Source organism: Fukomys damarensis, unplaced genomic scaffold (assembly GCF_012274545.1).
Source record: "Fukomys damarensis isolate Sample0158 unplaced genomic scaffold, DMR_v1.0_HiC HiC_scaffold_28, whole genome shotgun sequence".
In the NCBI taxonomy this organism is placed as follows: Eukaryota; Metazoa; Chordata; class Mammalia; order Rodentia; family Bathyergidae; genus Fukomys; species Fukomys damarensis.
Window position 1 is genome coordinate 10834557 of NW_022900940.1, and position 24562 is coordinate 10859118.

At 37.1% G+C, this 24562-nt stretch overlaps 1 long non-coding RNA gene and 1 pseudogene across 1 annotated transcript in view; one reads left to right on the plus strand and one right to left on the minus strand.

Annotated features, from left to right (window-relative positions):
* Positions 1-2068: 2068 nt before the first annotated feature.
* The window catches only part of LOC117283614, a 67475-nt gene continuing 44981 nt past the window's right edge, over positions 2069-24562 (minus strand). Inside the window, exon 3 of the long non-coding RNA XR_004514643.1 lies at positions 2069-2140. This is a non-coding gene — a long non-coding RNA (uncharacterized LOC117283614). The remainder of the gene's footprint in view (positions 2141-24562) is intronic.
* On the plus strand, positions 20759-22444 carry LOC104866130 (annotated as a pseudogene).

The following is a 24562-nucleotide window of genomic DNA, read 5'->3' on the forward strand; positions in this document are numbered from 1 at the left end:
CATTTGTGTTCTTATTTAAAGCTGTACCTGCAGCCAGTATATTACCAAAATTGTTATGCAACCATTACATTTCCATTTTGTTTGTGTGAGTTTGTATTATAAATTATTTTACTAATGACTAAAAAAACTAAAATATATACAGAATTATTAGGAGAAATTGTACAATAAGAGTGAAAGAGAGAAAGAGAGGTATAGCCAACTTACATCTAATAGATTTGTCTTTCGTACTCTGTTATTTAGTCTTTTATTTACCAAATTAGAACATTGCACTGTTGCATGTTTGTATTTTTGAAAGGTTACTAAAATTGTACACGCTATTGTATTAATCTTTTGTTTTAAGCCTTTTTCATGTTTCAGAGAGTTTTTATATTTGAGAAGTGCTGTGATAAAAGTTTTTGAGAGCGTAAGTCTTAGAAAATTGAAAGGTTATTCTTTTTTATTAAAACAATAAAACAAAATTGTAGAGGATAACAATTATAAACAGAAGCAACAGACTTGATAGTACTCTTAAGTACAGACACAGATCAACAGAATTGACTATTTTGGATTTTTTTTTTTTAGTTCACTGTAGAAATTAGTTAATTGTAAAAACTTTTTAATCATGAAATAAGTAAATGTTGAAATATATGGATTATTAGTTTGAGGAAGTAGTTCTCTGTTATCAGCCTCAAAATGATTGTTAAAATGCATAGGGTTCTTAGGTAAGACATTTGTGACATGACATATTAGAATCTGGAAGAAGAAAAATATTTTCACAGTGTTTAACATCACTGAATCAAAATAATTGTGTAGATCATACTCGAGTTCAGATATAACCTAGATAAATTCTCTAGCTATGGCACACATCTGTCAAAAAAGAAAACTCTGGCTCTCACTTTAAATGGCTCTGTTAGACTGAGGTCATCTTGTTGTATCTAAAATAGACATGAAATGTCAATTTCATACATTATAGCGGCACATTTCATATTGCTCTACTTAAGGTTATGTCAGCCTCACCCATAAAAAGCAAGTGATTTAGGTCTGATTCTAAATGAACTAGGCAGAGATATCAGCCACGGGCCCTGCCTTGCATTTACAGGCAGGGAATGTGAGAAGAGGCAGTAAGAACCCTTTCTCTGGTCTCTTGACGCTGGAACTTTAAGATGTTTCAAGTCACGATGTCTTCTCCCACATGTTCATTCATTATGATTGGTACTTTCTGGGGGTGGTGCATTTTTGGAAAGATGCTGTATTCAAAATTGTTTATTGCCTACCAGTGACTGGCTTGCTTAGGTTATGTTTGTGGTAGTTTTTATATCTTTATCACTCTGAGAAACTTATAAACCTTGTCTAGAGAGAAGATAGCATTTAGGGAATTTGCTTATCGTGGCTCATTCACAAGTGTTATGGCTTATGTCTAGTTGTCTTCCCAAAGCTTTGTGAAGACATAGGTGGGTTTTTTTCAGAGGTGGCTGAATCTAGAGTGTGTGATTGATTCATGGTGCACAGCTAGGACTAAGAGAGCTAGGATTAAGGGTGGGTGATTACTAAATCAATTCACTCATTGGTTTGGCACTGCCCTAATCCCAGTAGTGTAGATACGATATAAGGAACAGAAAGAGGCTTGTCTTGTTTCTTGCTTGCTTTGGTACCTCTGCCCACCAGGAACTGTTTCTCCTCTGCAATACCTGTCTGCCATGCCACCCTGCCTTGGAGCCAGTCAATTATGGACTGAATTTACTATTCTCTATAAACTGAGTGAAATAATACTTTTCCCCCTTAACTTTGGGTGTTGGGTATTTTGTCTCAGCATTGAGAAAAGTAACTAAGACAACAAGTGACAGAAAAGTACTGCAAATAATTTAAGACAAAAAAAACTAGATTTTGAGGCAGAACATTTTTAGATCAGTGGGGGGGTTTGGAGAGTTAGTCTTTTAGTATGTTAAGGTCAAAGAGGACTGGCAGCCATCAACTAGCTACAACATACCATACCATGGAGGCAGTCTTGGGAGAATTCTTATCATTTTCTTGCTGCTTCTTATTTCCCTGAAGCTGTGCAGACATTACATCTTACTTACTCTTTGCTTGTCTGGATTGCAATTCAGAGTCCTGGGTAGGTTTCATTACCTTGGCTGAGCATATTTCAGGCAGTGTACCCAAGCTGCAGAGAGGTTGGAACAGTAAATGGTCCACTGAATTAGTTAATTAACAACTTGATTGGTCTGGGAACCAACCATGTAGGGGATTAAAGGCACACTTATGTCTGGGTGTGTCATAGATGTTCAACCTTGGGAGGGTCTATGTCTGCTCTTTGGGCTCCTCTTCCTCTTCAGTACTGCCTTCTGCTGTGCTTCCTGGCTACTATGAGTTGAGCAACTTTCCTCTGCCAAGTTTGTCTATAATGTCGTTTTTGCTTTGTAGCCAGAACCACCCACTTAAATTCTGAAACCTTGAGCCAAATTAAACCTCTTTTTCTTTGAGAATATCACCAGTGGGAAAAACTGATGAATATACTGGGTTAGGTTATGAAATGAGGAGAAGTCATGTTTGTAAATACTCTTTTAAATTTAAGATCATGGATCTAATACTTCCCTGGTTCTTGGTTGTTTAGTACATTTTCTCAATACTTCTAGGCCAAAAGCAATATGCATATGTCATTCAATATGTAGTTAGGTTGAAACAAGTAAGCATTTATTGACTAGCATAATTTGGAAAAAAAAGTATCATTTGAAAATAGACACGCAAATTGGAAGAAAAGGACTTTTATTTTGTTTTGTAAAAAATTATAGTCCCTTACTAATGGGATGTAGCCATCTGTCTCTGAATGACATCTCAAACACAGGAATTACACTGGACACTGCCACTGTATTTCTTGTCCACATTGATTTAAATAAAGCACATTTTATCACAGTAATTGTTATGAATCCAGCTTTGCAAAAATAGGACATAATATGATATAATCTAATATTGAAATTGTGAACTACCTCTCGCTGCCTTGAAGGTTTAGTGCAGTTAGGGATCCATGGATATAGATTGTCAGTGGAATTCTAATGGGATGTTGATGGAAATCAGGGTTTAAGGGCACCCTTGCAAGGCTGCGTGGCTGAGGAGTATCTCAGCAGCTAGGTGGTTCCAGAAACAAAAGCTGGGGAGAAGCTAGGCTAGGTGTTCCTCATCGTCTTCCAACTCTAACCATTCTGTTTTTTTTTTTTTTCTGTATCAGTTAGCGTGCGCTGCAGAAGCGTGTAGTTTTTTCCTTCTAATCTACAAATTTCACCTAAGAAGCCATGCCTTTTAAAATCCATATTTAGAGACTCATGGGAAAACATATTTTTCCTTTTATATGACTAACAGAAAACGAATACCTCTGTAGCCCAGGCTGTGTTAGTCTTTTTGGGCTATAACAACTTATCATAAACCGAAAGGTTTCTAAATGACAGGGCCTTCCATCCTTCCCTCCCTCCATCCTTTTTCCCTTGTTTCCTTGAACCTAGGACTTTCATATGGAGCTATATCCCTATCCCTTTTTATTTTGACATAAGACCTCACTAAGTTGCCCACAAGGAACTCAAAATTACTATCCTCCTGTGTCAGCCTCCCTAGTGTGCTGGGTTCATGAACAGATGCCATCATGCCAAGAAAGATATCTGTTTCATACAATTCTGGAACTAGGAGGTTTATAATTAAAGCACTGTAGATTCAATGTCTGATAAGGTTCATCATTCTTATTCATAGATGGAGCCTTTCTGTTGTGGCCTTAGATGGTGGAAGGGAAGAGGGAATATTTGGATCCTCTTTTAGGAAGGCAGTACTTCCAATCATGAGGACACTATCCCCATAATCTATCTAATCACCTCCCTCAATATCAGAAATTCCAACATTAACAATATGTAGGGGAAATTTTCAAAATGTGAATCTTGAGATTACACAAACATTCAGACAGTGACACAGCAAGATAAAACTATCTAAAAGCATGGTGTCTCAATCAACTTTGCATCACTTTAAGGAAATAACTAGGGTAGATTAATTTATTTTTTAAAGTTAATTTTGACTTACAGTTTTGGAGTTGTGAGATCTGGGGGCCTCATCTGATGAGGTAGTAGAGTTCTGATGTGGTGCTACATACCCCATGGCAAGGGAATGCATGTCTGTGCTTGTGTACCTAGTTTCTTTCTCTCTTTTCATCAAGCCACAGGACTCAGTTCATGGGCTCTGTGCTTGTGACCTTCTCTAAACCTAATCACTTTCCAAAGGCCTCACATTGAAACAGCACAGTTGGATTAAGTTTTTACCCTTATAATACCGTGAACATATGACTTTGGGAATTAAAGTTGTACATGATTTTGGGGGGCAAACACTTAACCTATAGCACCTGGTTTCCTTTGTTTGCTATTATGTGTGTTACGACAGAGCTGATATAGTCCTCAAAATCATATTTTGAACTCTGAAAAACTCCCTTCCTTCCTTCTCCTCTTTCTTCCTTTTTTTCTCTTTTTTTTTCAAGCTGCTTGATCATAAGATCTCTGTTTCTACATGCCCACACCTGCTTTATATGTATGAGTTGACCAACTCATTGTGACAAGAGAATCCTCTGATATTCTTTAGAATTCCAGCTCCTTTTTTTTTAAAGTTTTAAGTTTTATAGTCTCCCAACCTGACCAAATTACAATGTAGTCTACAAGGTAAAGGTTTATGTAAAACCCTCAAATGAGATATTTTTTTTCCTGTACTTCACCTGGAACTTCAGTTGTTTTGAGATTTGAGAAGCATTCATAAAATGCAGAGCATCTTAACATTTCAACTGTATTTCTCCTGTTACAGGAGGCAAATTTCCGTAAATTTGAGGGATGTGGTGTGAAGAATTGTGCTTCATCTAAAAATGTCCATGTTGAAATATTTGGAACCTGTGATTGTAACAAAAGGAACTCTGCTGGCGGGATTAAATTAAGGATCTTTATTATGGGAAGAATATATTGGATTGTTCTGGTGGACCTAATGTGTTCACAGCTGTCCTTTTAAGTATAAGAGGGTGGCAGGAGGCAGTTAGAGGAGTTGTAATGGTGGAAGCAGATGTTGGAGTGATATGATTGCTGACTTTCAAAAAGAATGAGGGCAATAGCTGAGGAATGAGAGTGGGTTACAGAAACCGGAAAAGGCACGAAATGCACCCTGCTCACTATATCTGAGTTTTAGCTCTGTGAGATTCATCTTGGACATTTGACTCCTAGAGCTTAAGAAAATAAATGTATATTGTTTTATGTAATTTCATTTGTGGTAATTTGTCACAGTTGTAATAGAAAATGAATACAGGTATTAAGTTGAAGAAACCATAAAATGTTCAGAGACTTTTGAAAATTAATCTTTAACTCATATTTTAAAATTATATAGCTCCCAGAAACTCAAACTGATAACTTCTTCATACATTCACTCTTCCCAGGTGTATTGCTGCAGAATTATACTATCTTGGTGTTCACACACACATATTCTCACTCTAAAATACTTTTGAAGTTCTTGTGATTGCTTTCAACAAGCTTCCAGTCTGTGGCAGGTGCATGCATTTTATGAATCCTGCTTTAACAGTGATTATTGAAATGCTCCAAATCATGATCAGTTAGTTTAATCAGGAACTGAGGGTCCATCTGTGGTGCCCAAACTGCTGGATGTTAGGCCCTTGCTGATACCATTATATATTTTTCATTGTAAAGCATCTCATATTCACTTTGGGATATTAGAAGTAATATTTTTGGTTAAAAGCACATTTGCTGTTCACATACAAACCTGATGGACTTGGCTTTGGTGTACCATTGGACTACTTTGACTGGTCACATAAGCAAAGGATTAAAAACAATGTGGGTGCTTCCATATTTTTCTAGTATCTGTGGAACCATCTGTCTCTACATATGATTACCATAAATAATATTTCTGCAAAGGCATTTTAAAATATCTCCAAAATATGCTATCCTTTTTGCTTGTTTGAAAATTAGGTTCTTTGACTGTATTCCAGCCTTTAGGTATGTTTCAGTCACTCACTGCTGTCTTACATGACCCCTCCTTTGCCAGCTCAAAAACTAGTGCAAGTGATAGAAGAATAATAAGGGAGGGGGAAGGAAGCAGGGGAGGAGAAGCGCTTTGTAGAACTCAGTGTGATCTTTGGAGAGAATTGTTGAATGAGTTTTCACATGGCTTTCGGGTTTTGTGAATGAGCTCTGTTTTGCAACTTTGAAGCTGTGAAACAATACTTATACTCTCCTCAAAAGGAGCAAAATGAGTGCTCTGATGCGTTAAACTTTTTCCATGTTAACAAAGTTCAGATATACATCACATTTTGTGCCTTCACTGCATAAGCAGTTTTGCTGGAAGTCACTCAGTGTATCCTAGGTAGTTCATCACAGCAGTACAGGCTTTTTGACCATCTCATGGTTGTTGGTTTGTGTTCATTTTATAGACTCTTGTTTAAAAAACATTTCTAGAGTTCTTTATGATTTGGAATTAACCATGGCCAAATTAACTGGTTCTGTTTTTCTTCTTTTATTTGTACATTTGGTTCACAGTCACTTTCAATATGTTGGCGTCTAACGAGGTCATAGTAGTCAACTTTTCCTTTGCTGTATAGAAAAAAATACTTAAAGAGATTAATGTTGAGTCACAGTTTCAGACATTTTGTCATGGTAGCCTGGCTGTAAGAAAGACCATCATGGCAGAAGAGCATGGCGGAGGAAAGCTGTTTACCTCATGGCACCCTGGAGAAAATTGTGGAAAGAGCCAAAGAGAGAGGAAGGGGCCATGGACAAGAAAATACCCTTTTAGATGATGCTTCCAGTGACCAGTCTCCTCCAACTGAGCCCTTCCTGCTAACAGAATATTCTACTCTGAATCCATCCATGGTTTAATCCACTGATGATCCTAGCACCTCTATGAGCCAATCACATTCCAAAAGCCTCTGAACACATGAGCCCTTAGGGGGACATTTTTTAAAAAATCTAAACCATGAAGGTTAAACCAATAGTTTTTCAAGTCTGATTTTGCATGAAGTAGATGCCCAAACTATGTGAAGTTCAATAATGTTCATTTTCTTGTTTAGTCTTTGTAGTAATCTTTAGCAGGGCTGAAAGTCTTCTTTAAAGAGAAAGAATATGTGGCTCCAAAATTCAACAGAGTAATACAATTTTGAGCCTAAGTTATCAGTGACTAAATTCTTTTTTCTTTTATACTATTTTGCCAATTTATTAATAGCTAGGGTTTGTTTGAGTGCTGTGGACTGTTGCACTCTGTTCTTTGTTTACACTTACTCATCTAATCAGCAAATGTATGAGCTATTATTAATTTCTCATTTAGAGATGAAGAGAGTTTGGACTTAAGTGATTACCCAAGGTTCTGCAGCTGTAAGTATAGAATCAGTAATTAAACTTATGTGCTGCATCATCCATTGCTTGAGCCCTTATATTGTGATAAGCCATTAAAGGTAAGATGCTAATTAAAGGCATCCATAAATAATTTTAGTGAGTAATGCAGTTTGGTGAAATTGATTTATATCACAATATTTTAGTTACTTTTTAAGATTACTTGGGTACATGTGTTGAACCGAAACAGCAAATTATGAGAGGGAACATAGTGGATCTGAGCTCTCTCTTTGAATTGCAGAAGTACAAAGTGAGCATCCGTGACCAGAAAAGTTGAAATCCAAAGTATTCTAAAAATTGAAAGTTTTTAAGGACCAAAAGAATGGTCAAAATATTTTGTATTTTGAAGCATATCATATTTTGATTTTTAGATTAGGTGTTTTTAACGGAAAAATCTATGCAAATACTGCAAGAATCCTAAAAACCTTGAAGTCTGAAAAACATCTGAGCAATTTTTCTAAGCATTTGAATAATCACCCTGTATTTGGAACTAAGAAGAAAAAGTAGTATTAGATATGAACAAAGTTCAGTTTCTTTCTTCTGCAAGTATAGGAAGTATGTTAGCATGAAAAGGAAACAATACCTGCCTCATAGGCCTTCAAGATTTATGCATCTGTAGTAGCTATAATTAGAGCAGTTTCCATAAAGTTTTTGATTTTAGTGTGATGTTTCCTCAACTGTAGAACTGGGATTCTTCTGCACTCTAATATTTTACCCTTTGGGCTTAAAATTATTGTACCACTTCTAGATTACTAAAATATAATATCTTTTTACCTGAAAACTTAAATATACACATGATAATTCACTGAAATTTATGGCATCATATGGTATATGCCTAAGATACAGGGTTTCCAAGATACTGGGTTTCCAAGACACTCTCTCAGGGAAAGTTATGCACCTGATTGAAGAATTGTTCTTATTGTAGAAAATTCATCAACCTATGGGCACAAAAGTGAAGGAGTTCTGGGTAGGGGCAAAGGATGGTTGTGAGGGTATGAGTGGAACTTGCCTTTTTACAATATTTACTTCAACTCTGTCTGCACAGGGACATGAGTGGTTGATAATCTGGCTTGCAGTATATTCATTCTTCTGGTCCCAGATCCTCATGTTAAGGTTTTTATTTTTTGAGAAAAGATCTTGCTGTGTAGTCCAGATTGGCCTTAACTCTCTTTCTATTTTTTCTCTCAAATTCTTTTGTGGATATATTTTAGGTATACAATACATTTACATTCATCATTGGGACTTGTACCTTTACATGATGTATCTTGGTTCTTTTTTTTCCCCTTTCCCCTGCCCTCTCTTCAACCCCTCCACACCTCCCTATATTTTCCTTTCCTTTATCCCTCCCACTTTCCCTACCCCTTTGGACCTTTTCTTTCTATTTCACATTATCAATTATTCATTTTAATCCTTATGTGTACTTTCAGTTTATCATACCAGAGAAACAATTCGGTATTTATGCATGTGTGGCCTATTTATTTCACTTAAGAGGATGGCCTCGATGTGCATCCATTTAGCTATAAATGTCTCTAATTTCACATTATTTGTGGCTGTGTAGTACTCTATTTTATTTAATAAAAAAAACACATTTTCTTTATCTGGTCTCCAGTTGATGGGCATTTGGGCTGTTTCCAAGCATTAGCTATTACAAACTGTGCCACTATAAACCTGGGTGCGCATACATTACTATGGTATGATTCTTTTAATTCTTTAGGGAGAGTACCCAGTAGAGGAATAGCTGGGTCAAATGGAACCTCTAATCCTAATTTTTTGAGGTATCTCCATATTGATTTCCACAGTGGTTGTACCAGTCTTCACTCTTACCAACAGTGAAGAAGGGTTCCTTTCTCCCCACAATCTGGCCTGCATTTGTTATTGGTTGATTTCATGATAGCAGCCATTCTTTCTGAGGTGAGGTGGGATCTCAGTGTTTTCATCTGCATCTCTCGAATGACCAGTGATGTTGAACATTTTTTCATGTTTATTTGCGACTTTTACTTCTCTGAGAAATGTCTTCATTTCAGAGGCCCATTTTAATTGGGTCTTTAATTGTTGGGGTCTGACATTTTTTAAGTGCTTTATTATTCTGCATAGTGGTCCTTTGAGGAACAGCTGGTAAAAAATTTTCCCAATTTATACATTGTCTCTTCGCTGTGTTGATGATTTCTCTTGCAGTGCAGAAGTTTTTTTAATAAGATGAAATACCAGGTGTTGATTCTTTGTACTAATTCCTGTGCTACTGAAGTTTTGTTCATAATGTCTTTTCCTGTGCTGACGTCTTCCTAAGCTATCTTCCAGCAAGTTTAGTGTTTCTGTTTTAATATTTAGATCTTTAATTCACTTCGATTTTAATTGAGTCCATGGTAATAGATATGGGTCTAGTTTTAATCTTTGGCAGGTTGAAATCCAGTTTTTCAAACACCATGTATTAAATAGGCTATTATTCCTCCAGTGAAAATGGTTTTCTCCTTTGTTGAAGATGAGGTGACTGAGTATGTTTGAAATTTTTTCTGCATCTTCCAATCTATTAGACTGACACGTCTGTTTCTTTGTTACTACCATGCTGTTTTTTAAAAAATTTAAATTGAATTTATTGGTACATTCTAGGTAGACAGTACAGTTACATTCATTACTGGGATCTTGTACCTTTACATGCCAGGTCTTGGTTCTCATTTTTATCACAGTGGCTTTGTAGTATAGTTTCAAGTTGGGGATTGTGATACCCATGTGATATCTGTGTTGCCTAGAATGGCTCTTGGTATTCTAGGTCTCTTCTGGTTACAAATGAATTCTTGGATTGTTTTCTCTAGGTCAGTGAAATATACTTTTGGGATTTCAACTGGAATTGCATTAAATCTATATAATAGTTTTAGCAGTATGTCCATTTTCATTATATTGGTTCTTCCTATCCAGGAGCAAGGGATATCTTTTCATTTTCTTGTATCCTCTTCAGTCTCCTTTTTTTAGAGTCATGTGGTTTTCAATGTAGAGGTCTTTTGCTTCTTTTGTTAGATTGATTCCTAGATATTTCATTTTTCTGAGTGCTATTGTGAAAGGAATTGTTTCTCTAATTTCCCTGTCAGGGAGTCTGTTTTGTGTACAAGGAGGCTATTGATTTTTGAGTTTTGACCTTGTATCCAGATACTCTACTGAATCTATCAATTACATGTAGAAGTCTTTTGGCAGAGGTTTTTGGGTTTTCAGTGTAAAGTATAGTATCATCAGCAAATAACGACAGTTTAACTTAATCTTTTCCTATCTTCCTTTTATTTCTTTCTCTTGTCTAATTGCTCTAGCTAAGTTTCAAGAACTATATTGAACAGGAGTGGTGATAATGGACATCCTTGTATTGTTCCTTAGTGTGAAAGTTTTCAGTTTTTTACCAGTATGAAATTAGTTTTTTGCTGATAGTTTTTCGTAGATACCCTTTATCAAATTGAGATAAAGACCGTCTATTCCAGTTTTCTGTAGAGTTTTTATCATGAATGGGTGTTGGATTTTGTTGAATGCTTTTTCTTCATCTATTGAGAGGATCATAGGATTTTTGTCCTTGATTCTGTTAATATACTATATTACATTTATTGATTTACATATGTTGAGCTATCCTTGCATTGCTGGGATACATCCAACTTAGTCAGGGTGTATGACCTTCTTGCTCTTTCTGTGTTCTTTTTGCCAGTATCTTATTGAGGATTTTTTTTTTTTTTTTTTTTTTTTTTTTTTTTTTTTTGGTACCAGGGATACAATTTGGGTCCTTGCACTTGTGAGGCAGGAGGTGGAACCACTGAGCCAAAGCCTTGGCCCTTACTGAGGATTTTTGCATCTATGTTCCTTAAGGAGATTGGCCTGTAGTTCTCTTTTTTGGTTAGGTCTTTGCCTGGTTTTGGAATCAAAGTAACACTTGCTTCCAGGAGTAAATTTGGGAATATTGCTTCCCTTTTAATTTCCTTGAAAAGTTTAAGGAGCATTGGCAATAGTTCCTCACAAAATGTCTTGTAGAATTCAGCAGTTGAGGCCATCAGGACCTGGGCTTTTCTTTGTTTGTAAATTATTAATTACATTTTCAATTTCACTGATTGTAATTGAGGTGTTTAGAATTTTTATAACTTCATCCAACTTTGGTAATTCATATATATCTATAAATCTGTCCATTTCGTCTGTGTTTCCCATTTTATTACAGTAGATGTTCTTCAAGTAGGTTTTGTTTGTTTACTCTCTTAGTCTCCATTGCATTGATTTCTTCTCTGATCTTTATAATTTACTGTGATGTATGAGCTTTGAGTTTGTCTTGATCTTCTTTTTTTTTAGGAGCTTGAGGTTCAGCATTAGGTTATTTATTTGAACTGACTCTGTTTTCCTATTATAGACATTCACTGCTATGAATTTCCTTCATAGAACTGTTTTCATTGTGTCCCATAGATTCCTGTATGCTGTATTGGCATTATCACTTAATTGTAGAAACTGTCTAATTTCTTCTTTAATTTCCTCTTTGACCTATCAGTTGTTCAGGAGTGTGTTATTCAATTTCTATATGTGTGTGTAGGGGGGCTTCTTGTGGTTTCTTATGTTACTGATCTCCAATTTTATTGCACTTTGGTCTGATAATGTACAGGGGATAATTTCAATTCCTTAGCATTTATTTAAGTATGTCCTATGAGCTAGCATGTGGTCTATTTTGGAGAATGACCCATATGCAGCTGAAAAGAATGTTTATTCTCATTTTGTGGGGTCAAACACTGTAGACATCTAAAAAGTATATTTGTTCAAACTTTGGTTCAGTTCTATTATTTCATTTTTTATTTTCTGGCTAGATGATCTGTCTATTTGTGACAGTGGAGTATTGAGGTCCCCCACTACAATTGCATTATTGCTTATTTGGTTTTTCATGTCCATTAATATTTGTTTTGTATAGTTGAGAGCACTAGTATTTGGTGCATATATATTTATGATTGCCATCTCTTCTTTTTGGATTGTTCCCTTTATAAGATGTAGTGACCTTCTTTGTCCATCTTAATTAGTTTTGGTTTGAAATCTATCTTCTCTCCAAGTAAGATAGCTACTCCTGCTTTTTTCTGGGTTCCTTTTGCATCGAGAGTTGTTTTCCATCCTTTTACTTTGAGCCTATTAATTTCTTTTTGAATTACATGTGTTTCTTGACTTTCAGTGTAGCTGAGACTGGCTTCCAGCTCCTAATCATTCTGCCTCTGTCTCTTGAATGCTGGAATTATAAGCATTTACCATTATGCTTGGCTATATTAATATTATTTCTAAGCCTAGAATTGGGAACCTGAAAATAAAGTAGTGCTTGGCACATATGAAGTCTTAAGTTACTGAACCGAAATCATTAGTTCATTTTTTGAAGTAAATAAAATATTGGAATTTTGTAATTTCATATATTAAAACCAGATCTCTTTTCATATGGTGTTGAGTCTCTTTAAAAATTACCAACTCCTCATAAGGATTATAAACATTATATACTGCAAATATGTACCACACAAAAAATATATATAAATAGAAAAATCTACTTAGGTTTTCCCTGGAGAGGATTTGCCTATGCTAGAACCACCTTACCAGATTTATTTTAGCTATGTAAATAGAACTGTATATGCAGATCAGATACCATGCTAAGGCTTTTGTAAATGATTACATCCTACGCCCTCCCTCAGGGAAGTATGCTTGTTAAAACAGTTTGGTGAATGTCTCAGGAGAGTAGCTGTGCATAGTCCCTTGTCTCTGGTGCTCTGCACTTACTCATAAAGTTCTCCTGAAGAGAGTGTTTTTCAACCTCACAGTCTCTTTTGGCATTGGGAAATAAAGTAGCAGAAGGCTGAAGAGCACTTGTGACCCACAAATAAAATCTCTATTCCCATGTTGCTTCATCAAATTAGTTCTGATGACATTTTGTTTTTTCCCAGAAATAAATCACTGTTAAGCATTTCCTTGTAAAGCAGGCTACACATTCATCATACCACAGTGATCTGAGCTCTAGGAGAGAGTTTAAGGTTCATTTGGTTGTTGCTGGCCTACAAACTCTGGTCTTGTCACATTGCATTACTCTTTACTCCCTGTGAAAACGTTAATCCTTCAGAGCTGATACTGGCAGCTTTGTCATTTAGAGGCCTAAAAATAATCACACAAAACCTTAGAGTGTAACAAAGTAAGGTGGAGCTTTTAATTTTTTTAATTATACACAGAATTTGAAAGTGGCTAGAAAGGGGTAGACAAATTGAAGAAAATCAGAAATAATGATAAAACATCCTCCAAGCTTTAGCTTTTGTGGTTCCTTTATTTCATCCTCAGTTTAATTATTATGAAGTATATTGAAAACAACAATTGGCTTTTGGTATAAATTAATCCTGCCAACCACTATGCACATTTGGTCACATTTGTTGAACATTTTCTGAGAATTTCAGTCACATTTGTTGAACATTTTCTGAGAACTTGAAATTCTTCCTCAGCACTCCACATATAGTTTCTCATTATTTTCCTTATGAAATATGCTAAGTATTATGGTCGTTCTCTTTTTCAGTACAGTATGAGAATATTTGGAGATTAGAAAGTTTATGCAGCTTGGCCAAAGAGATCTTTCTCAATCCGAACTTCCACCTTAAAGGCATTGGCTGGCTCCCTACTGTCTTTCAAATTCATCAACGGCTTCTCAGCCTGAATTCTGGCCTTTGTGATATAGTCCTATCTGAACTTACTGCTCTAATCAAACACCGTGGAATGAATGTGTCCCCTCAAGTGGATCTCATGAATTCCAGTGTCTGTGTCTTTCCTTATGTGGAGTTTGCTTATAGGAGCTTGCAGATAGGAAAACCTATCTGCTAGTCTATATCTATTCATTAAAAACTCTGCCTTCTAATTCCACATCAGAGCAGCAGAGTTTCATGGCTACTCTCCTAATTGAATCCACTTTCACTCCCACATGGCTTGATTTATTTGAGTTTTGCTTCTAAAGGCTTCTTATTTCCTGTCTTAAGACACCTGTAGTCCATCTCAATTTGGAAATATTTTATCAGTCTCATCCTGATTTGTGGTGGGACTTTGTCCTTGAAAATAATTTAGCAAAATCACAATAGGACCAATTTCAATTCTGTAACTCTAGCCTCAGGTATATGCTGTTTTGGGGGCGGTGGTAATAGGAAATCTTTATTCAGTTTGTATAATATAAGATTTTTCAGAAAAGTAGTACTGTGTCTGATTGTAATTTTGTAAGTTTTATCTTTAAACATACATTGTTTCTTGGTCTATTATGGTAGGGCAAAATTATCCAGTTTGTATAAATCTTATGAGGCTTGATAAATGGTTTTATTAATTATCTGATGGTGATGAAATTAAGTGAGTCATTGAGTGTTAATATGTCTATCCAATCGCTTCTTAGCCTTTTGGCTAAGATCAAGTGTAGCATGTCTCTCCATCCAGGTAAGTAGGTGCCTTGGAATAGCTCCCATGTATGGCATTCATGTTGTATCATGATATGTTAATAAGCTGGATCAGAGACAAGCAAAAGTTAAGGACAAATTAGTTTTCAATGGAATGTATATTTAATATTTTTAACATTTAAATGCATTACCTTTAGATGTTATTTAAAAATTATACTCCTTTCCTCCCAAGGTGTGTGTGCATGTGTGTGTTTGTGTGTGACATCTGTTGAGTAAGTCTTTTAATTCTTTTACTGCAATCTCAAATACTAAAATATTGTTATTCTTTAATTGAATTGAACCATGTGTATTATATTGATTCAGCACTAATCTGGGAAATTTGTTTTTGTGATTTAGAGCAAACCAGGCAAAATTTACAGTGTATGAACTATTGGGTGAGCTGTTAGATAATTTTATGGTTTCATAAATGGTCCATCTTCCTTATTGGTGCCCATCAAGTTTGATCACATAGGTATAGCAATGCAAAGTGTTGATATTGTGGAAATGCCATAGCAGAAGGCAGTGGTTTTGTTCTGGGAGATTTATACTTTCAAAGGGCCATTTTAATGTACAGCACAGAAGTCATACAGGGCAAATTAAATGGCAACCTTTAGTCTGTAAAGGGAATCATATAGAAGTATTTCACTGACCATAAATTGTCAACTTGAAGTTGATGCATAGTCCATAAGCTCCACTGACTCACAGTTACTCCTGTTCTCTAAAAGCACCTCCAGGTTTATGTGCTGAAGATGGAGACCTTCATATAGAAACAGCATTCCCTTGGGGCACAGGAAAATGTTTGAAATCTGTGCTTTTATTTGAAGATATTAAAAAGCATGCAATGTAGCTTCTACTCTTGGTCCTCTGTGTTCTTTTTTAAATCTATTCTTCTACTTGTTATTAAATTTGTGTGCTTTAAGAATCGTGGATGCAGTGGACTTTTTCTGTAATGTGAAAATAATTTACTGTTGAGTAAAAAGGTAAGAATACCATGCCTTGCAGTTTTCAAAGTTGTCTTCTGTGTTTTCCCTTCCTTGTGCTGATAACATAACCAGAGGCCTAACACACACTAGTCACATAACCAAAAGGATATTCACATTAACGTTTAGTGACTCAAGGACTGTTAGGTCAACCTTTCAGTTTTAGTGAAAATCCAGTAAAGAATGGAACAGGCATAGTCGCCCACCTTCCCTTCTTCACTCCCTCTCTGTTTTCCCTGTGTTAGTGTTATCAAGCAGTCAAACATATGCAGAATTAAAGTTAAAGCAATAATGATTGATTCTATTCTATCTATTTATCTTCACTTTTTTTTTTCTGTTAGTACCTTTGTATTAAGTACATAATGGTCACATTCCTTGTGGGGAGTTGGTACATTTACAGGACACATTCTAGTTCTTTTTTAATCCCTCTCTCTCCCCTCCTCCCTGATTATATACTTTTAAAAGGTAATAATCTATAAAATGCTTAGCACTGTATTTGACATTTTGCAAGCCCTGAGTAAACTGACTTTATTCTTTAAGGAACATTTGGGCTGGGGATTTAGCTCAGTGTTTCCACTGCCTGCTTTGCAAGCACAAGGTCCTGAGTTAGCTGGGTATGGTGGTGCACGTCTGTAATCCCAGCACTTGGGAGGCTGAGGCAGGAGGACCGCTGTGAGTTCTGTGAGTTCGAGACCAGCCTGGGCTACATAGTGAGTTCCAGGTCAGTCTCAACTATACAGTGAGACCCTCTCTTAAAAAACAACAACAAAAAAAAGAGAAACATTTACTACAGAAGTTAAAATTTACACTCTGGAGAAAAACTCTGCATGTAAACTGAGTATCTGTAAGACAAGTTGCCTAAACTATCTCTGCCTCTGTTCAACTCGAAAGCAAGAGTAGATTATTTACGCTCATAGGATGCTGCAAAGTGCATATAAAGCCTTCATAGTAGTGTTTTAATAAGAATAAAATAACTTTAGCTAAATGTTAACTTTTAATATTTATAATTCTGAAACTACTTTAAAAATAGAATTTCAAATATTTGAAAAATTATGAAACCAAAGATTGTATATATTGATGGGATACTATGTGATATTTCAATAAATACACATATTCCATAATATTTAAATGATTTTAAATACACCTGCCTCATTATTTCTTTGTGGTAAATCTTTCAAAATCTTTTCTTCTTGGAAATGTACAGTACATTATTAAGTTACATCCAAAACATACTTAGCATTTTTAGGAAATTAATACTATATCTCTTTACTTGCCTTATCTGCACATTTGAAGCTATGAGTAGCTGTACTCACTTGTAGGATATATGTTGTGTTATTTTTTCTTTTTTCTGCTTTTGGAGAAATCATTTTTCATAGGATGGTCTGGTAATTTGTCTACAGTGCCCCAATCTTCCCCCACCTGCATCTAGTATTTTATATCAGCTGCTTCCTAGCTCTCTCAGCTTGCACTTAATCATTTGAAACATCAAATAACTTGCTGTTCATTTTATGCATGTTTTCTTATTGAAGAAATTAGTCAACCTAAAATGAGCACCAGAAGCTTGTTTCTCTTGGTATTCCTCTTAACATAGTTCTTAGGTGTGGAACTTGGAAGAGCAAGGTACTCTCCTGCAGCTTTTAAGGATGACTGAACTTAGGAACATTCTGTCTAACTACAAAACTCATGTTCTCTTTGTAAATTTCTTAAAGCTTGCTCTCCCTTGAATGCAATTACCATTTTCCTTCCACGTTAGCCTGACAAGATTTGCTTTGCCTCCACTTTGGGGAGGATCTTTATTTATTTAGCAAACATTTTTTGAGGTCCTATAAGTATACTTGGCATTTCTAGGACAGTTGATACAATGATGAACAAGATGCGCACAGTCGTCTGCATTCTCGTGGAGCTTTCATCCTAGTAGAACATGTAAATAAATAGATGTTTTTGAAGTGTTGTAGTATGATACAGAAGTGGGAAAATGGAGCAAAGAGCAAGTGACAGAGAGCGCTCTAGAGCAGGTGGTATATGGGTAGAGATTTTTAGAAAATCTGCTGGGAAGAAGATGGGGATGGGGTGATTATCTGAAGAAGCTTCCAGAAAGAAAGCATAGTGTGCCAGAACTGTGAGGCAAGAATGGACTTGATCTGAGTAAGGAGAGGAATAACTGACAGAATAGCTCTGTAGCCTTCTGTGTTTTAGATACTATTCAAGGTGTTTGGAAGCACCACTGAATCAGTTTTCCCTTTAAGTTAATTATGTAGAATTTTCACTGATCAATGTTAGGAAAAAATGTGGGGAAAGAAAGAATGCAATAGTGAGTGGGCTACTATTTAAAATGATGGCATCAAGGTCGATCCTGTAGAGCAAATGATGTTCAATCAGAATATTGAAGGCAATAGGGAAGATCACCACATGAGGATCTGGGGAAGGAATTACCAGGGACAAGTCAGGGGTAGTGTAAAAGCCATAAGGTAGGAGTTGGTTTGGCTTATTCAAAGAGGCTCAAGGACCAGAGTGAGTGAGGTGAATTATGTGGGAGAAAAGTCTGAGGAGTGGTAAAAGGTACTATCATGTCAGGCCTTGTAAGCTGGGGTCAGGCCTTCAATTTGAGTGAAAGGGGATATCATCTGGTGGGTGGGTTTGAGAGGTATAGACTGGGTGGGTGGGATTGGTGGCTAGAAGCAGTAAGACATGTTATCATAAGGAAGGATTCAGCTAGAAGATATTTTGGTGGATCATCAAGGAAAAGGTACAGCTAATGAGACTCTTAAGATTCTGAACATATATTTAATGCTTTTGAAGTGGAGTGTGAAAGAATGAGGAGTCTAGGATGACTGTGAGTCATCTCAAGAACTAGAAGATTTTGACGGGAAAAGCTACAGCTGGAGGATTAGAAGGAACAAGTTTGGAGTATCACAGTGGGAGTCACTGCTGTTCCCAGTGTTCATGGCCAGAGTGGGTGTCCCTCTTCCTAATAAAGTCATGGCAGCATGAATGGCTTCACCACTGGTTATTAGAGGTTAGAATGAAATAACTGATAGAGTTGTGCTCCCAGGTTGGACCTAGTGTTTTATGATTGTGTTACTATCACAAGAAGATCTTCATCTGGGTAGCTGAGTGCCTCTCACCCTGATCTCTAGGAAAAAGCAGAGTAAACTTTATCTAAGCACAACTGGTTATGTGATATGCAACAGAGCTATTCCCTGAGCCCACCTGAGATCATCAAACCTTCAGCAGCCTACAAGTCCATGAGAATTAACAGCTTTTAGTTTCAGTTGCTGAAGTTTGGGGTAATCCATTGTGGAGAACTTTTGTTAGTTATTTGGAAGTGACTCACTAATTGACAGTCTAAGCAGTTCAGTGACATAGTGAGTTAGATAAAAGACACTGGAATTGGCTGGACTGAAGAGAGAAATTTAGGAGTCATTGGCTTATTAACAGTATTTAAGACTTCATGATGTGGTGAGATGATCTTGGGAGTAAATATAGTAAAGAAAATAGCCAACAGTTGCATGTCTGGATGAAGAGAAGCAATCAGTAAGATATAAGGAAAATAGCCCTAAAAACAAAATGGATAAAAGTAATTTCAAAGAGGAAGAATCATTCAACTCTGTCAGAGGCAGGTACAGAGAATTGGTCATTGGATTTCATGACCTGAGGTCATATCAAGATCATAACCTTGATAAATGTATTCTCACAGGAGTGTTAGAGTTGAAAGCTTATTAGAGTTTAAACATGAATATAGCAGCGGAATAATTGAAAATTGAGTGCAAAATAACTTTGAGAGGTTTTGTGGGAGTCAGCCAAATGAGAACAAACTGGTTTTTCTCAAAAGGTGTGCTAAACTACAGTAAAGGAGTGTGCTTTGAGTGAGGTGGAAGGTAGCTGAGGTCTTTAATATTATCTTTGTCTTTTAGATATTATCCTGGTTTCTGTATAGAGAAAGGTCTGGAGTGGAATTGAACAGAACTGTCACAGGCTATTTATGTATCCTAGGTGAGAGATTATATTGGCATCCACTGGAGTTGTAGTGCTGGAAATGTGGAAAGTCATGCATAAATTTTACCAAGTGGTAATAGTGTTTGAAAGAGAGTAATGTGGAATCTTCTACTTAAAGAACCCAAAGCTTTTGTGATCAAATGAAAGTCACATGTGACTGAAATTTCTTTTTTATAACTTTTTTCCAGCTATATCCTAATGTACCTGTTTGAAGCAAAATGATATTAAATCAGTTAAGTCATTAAAAATTTACATTCTGCCATTTTTTAGAATGATAATTTCCATCATGTATGGAAAAAATACAATTGTGATTCTTTCACTCTCCTTGAAGTTCTATTCTATTCCGAATTAGGTACACTGACCCAAGTTGCTTAAATGTCAGTAGAGATGAATTCTACTATACTATCCTTATCTGTGTCTGTGTACAAAATAACTTTTATGAGTAGAAATTGTTTCTTAATATTTGTCCGGGATGCAGATTAGACAGTACCAACAAAGCAGAGTTCTGCATGCTTAAATCTTGGATTCATATATACTAGGGAATTGTTTGCACAAAAGTGGTGAATAAAGTATTTTGCCAAGTGTGCTGTCTGTAGAGACTCAAATGATTGTCTGTGATCTGTTTTGCTCTTATAACACGTCCAGAAGTTCCCATGGGAACCACCACCAATTCATGGGAAGAGTCAAATTTAACAAACAATACGGAAAAACCATTTAATCATCCTCTGTGTGATCCCTGAAAAGGTCAGAAATAAACAGAAAATGAATTCACTAGAATGTTTTTCTATCTGTATGGGACTGCCTGGGGAAAAAAAAAAGCCCTGCTCATGGTAAATAAATCTGATAGATGGGGGTAAATAAAACCTTATAGGATCAACTACGTGGAACGGGCTAGTCAGCGCTCTTGCGGGGTGGCTGCGCCTTGACCCGCATGGAGGAGCTTGGGGGCCTTGACTCCTGCCTGTCTGGGGCGTCCGCCATGAGGAGAAGTGAGGTGCTAGCAGAGGAGTCCATAGTATGTGTCCAGAAAGCTCTGAATCACCTTCGGGAAATATGGGAATTAATTGGGATTCCAGAGAACCAGAACTTACAAAGAACTGAGGTTGTAAGGAAACATATCAGGGATCTCCTGGATGTGATGATTGCCAAAGAAGAGAGCCTGAAAGGCTTATCAAAAGCATATCCATCTGCCAAAAAGAGCTGAATACCCTGTGCAGTGAGTTACACGTCGAGCCATTTCAGGAAGAAGGGGAAACAACTAATCCTGCAACTAGAAAAAAGTTTTGCTCACTCAGGTGGAATTAATGAGAATACAGAAAAAGGAGAGAAAACAGGAACTGAAGCTACTTCAAGAACAAGATTGAGGGCTCTGTAAGTTCTTTGCATGCCCCATTACAACATTGGCAGTACCTGTGTTCCCAGCTTAGAAGAGTTAAACCAGTTCAGGCAACACTTGGCAACTCTGAGGGAAAAAAAGCCATCTAGGCATGAGGAGTTTGTCACCATAAAAAGACAGATCATCCTATGTATGGAAGAGTTAGATCACACTCCAGACACAAGCTTTGAAAGAGATGTGGTGTATGAAGATGAAGATGCCTTTCTTTGTCTTTGGAGAATATTAAAACAGTACAAAAGCTGCTACGGCAGCTGGAAATGCGAAAATCAAAAAATGAAGCAGTGTGTGAGGGGCTGTGTGCTCAGATTCAAGAGCTCTGGGACAGGCTGCAAATACCTGAAGAAGAGAGAGAAGCTGTAGCCATGAGTATGACTGGGTCAAATGCTAAAGTCAGGAAGGCGCTACAATTAGAAGCAGATCCACTGGAAGAATTGAAAATGCAAAACACGAAGAAAGTAATTGAGGCAATTTGAGTGGAGCTGGCTCAATACTGGGACCGATGCTTTTATAGCCAAGAGCAGAGACAAGCTTTTGCTCCCTACTTTGCTGAGGACTAGACAGAAAGCCTGCTGCAGCAGCATGATGCTGAGATTGTGCAGTTAAAAAAAAGCTACTATGAAGTTCACAAGGAGCTCTGTGAAGGTGTCCAGAAGTGGGAAGAGAACTGGAGGCTTTTCTTGGAATTTGAGAGAAAAGCTTCAGACCCGAGTCGATTTACAAATCGGGGAGGAAATCTTCTAAAGGAAGAAAAGCAACGTGCAAACCTCCAGAAAACACTCCCTAAACTGGAAGAGGAGTTGAAGACAGGGATTGAAATGTGGGAACAGGAGCGATCAACGGCATTTCTAGTGAATGGGCAGAAATTCACGAGTATGTGACAGAACAGTGGGAGGCGCACAGACTGGAGAAAGAGAGAGCCAAGCAGGAAAGGCAATTGAAGAACAACAAGCAAGACAGAGACAGAGATACTGTATGGCAGTGCTCCCCGGACGCCCAGCAAGAGGCGAGTTCTGGATCCCAGCACGCCCAGCAAAGTACACAAGCCAGTAGTCACTTCTCTCCTGTTCAGGAAAGAAAACTCCCCATGCCAACAGACTTGGGGCCAACAAGGAGAAGCTGGAGCTCAGTGGCAGCTTACTGAGTGAAGGATCCATCCCTCTCTGACAGCTCAACTGTTAGGCTTCAGCGAGAACTTTCAAAGGCTTCCAAATCTGATGCTACTTCTCGAATCCTCAATTCAACCAACATCCAGTCCTGAGAAGCCCTGACCAGGCAGTCAGCTAGACTTAATTATATAGGGAGGCGGGGCTGGAGTTTTTCTTCAGTTTAATTCAAGAAATAACTTTAAAACTTAGTTTATAGCAGTAAGTACAAGTTTATAGCAGTAAGTACAAATTTTAGCACCTGGGACCTAATTTCCTTCTCTATCCCCTAACTGTACTTGGATAAACATGATCCAGGGCTTGTTGCATTTCACTGTTGTGTAGGAAAATGTCTGCCTGTGCTCAGCCTTGGGGTATGGGCCATAAGTTTGGCTGCTGTGCTTGTAATTATCAGTTAACATTTTTTTAAATCTAGGAATGTCCAATTAATGTTATAGCTCTGACAGCCTTTCTCTCACTCAGAAGCCTGTCCCCATCACACTGAGGTCTGTGAGAGTCAACGTTTGAGGTGGCCTGACCTACTGCCAAAGAGTGAGAGGTGGCTGGGAGCACCTTTGTTAAACTGTGTACAGCTTGTTACAGAGTGCAATCCCTCTGGAGGTCTGTGTGATCACACACGCTGTCTGAAGCGTTTCCTCGGGGTCCCGTCCCAGCCCTGTGCTGGCTATGCCGGGGTCCTACTCCTGCTGCAGCTGCAGCCAGGTGGAGAGGCTGCCTCGGTGGGTGGGGCTGCTTTTTACTGTGGAGACCAGCACCTTTGCACATGTCATTACTGGGCTTGTCCCTGCAATAGATAGCATCTGCGATGAGGCTTTCTACCTGTTCTGTCCATCACTGTGTTCTAAAGCACTATTTATTCTTCCTCTACCTATGACACATTAAAATGGTTCTCAAAAGCTTACCAATGTGTACTTGATCTGTAGCTGTCATACATGCTCTTTAGTCACATGTATACATGTCTCATTTTTAAAATATAAATTCTTAAAAATAAAATGCGTATAGTTACTTTTCAAAAAAATAAATAAAGTAAAACCTCATAATGTCCTAAATTGAAAATAACAAAACTTCTTCCTCTATCCCTCTGTTCAGATAACTTTTCAAAATTTCTTAAATGTTTTTGTGACTTAGTCTTGGGCATCTAACCACTCTTTTTTATTAAACTATTTTTCCCCTGAAAGATTTGTTTCCCAGAAACACTTGGAATTATACAGTAAGCCTTACACATAATCTTCTCATTATGTTGCAAAAGCTAATTTTAAACTTGAATTCCCCATCTCTTTTGTATCTTAGTGCTTACCTGCCTATATTAATTAATTCCAGTGCAGTAAATGAAGATTTGACTGGGATACCTGATGCATTAGCTACTGACTCCAGAGGCTTTGTGTCTTTCAGGAGGAAGTGGGACACACAGTGCCACAGGACATACACATTGTCTGGATCTGGGAGGGGACTTTGGGGAACACATGGGTATCTCCCACGACCAGGTGCACAGAAAACTTGTAATGAAAGCACAGGGAACCCTGCAATCTCTGTATTACAGGTCGCAGCTCTATTTCTCTTGCATTTTCATTGTAAAATATTTAAATGAATTTGCCAGTTGGGTTTGAGTCCTGAGGTAGATAATATGGAAGTACTGGCAATAATATGATCCAAGCTTCACATGATTTGGACTCCAGATTCAAATTATTGCCTTGCTGTCTGCCTGGAAACCTTTTACTTAGCTCTTCAAACATACCTAGCTCCTGTTTACTCCTCCAGAGTCTTTTCTTGAAAATTTCCCTGGTAATTCGTCTTCCATAAGATTTCAGGTTATATGACATTTCTTCAGAAGGCATCATCTTGCTACTCCAGTCTACAGCAAGTTTTCCTGTACTATGTCCTTAAAACTTATTTCGTTTTTTAACAGAACATTCAACATAGTTCATAATTAGGTTTTATAGATGAAGTCCTATAGGAAGGAGTGTTTAAATTGAGTTACTTTTTTTTTCTTTTTTAGTAAAAGAAATTTCAGAATCATTCTCCTTAGTATCATTAATTTGAGGTTTGCAACAAAGGGCAGACTAGTAGCATGACTACCTTAGAAGATTGTGTTAAGGTTTAAAAACGAATAGCTCAGTATCTTTGAGGAAAATCAGATAGGATTTTGAAGAGATGGTAGATAAGAGAGCCATCCCTGCCACATCATATCCAGATTGGCTGGTGGCTATTTATGGAATTGAAATAA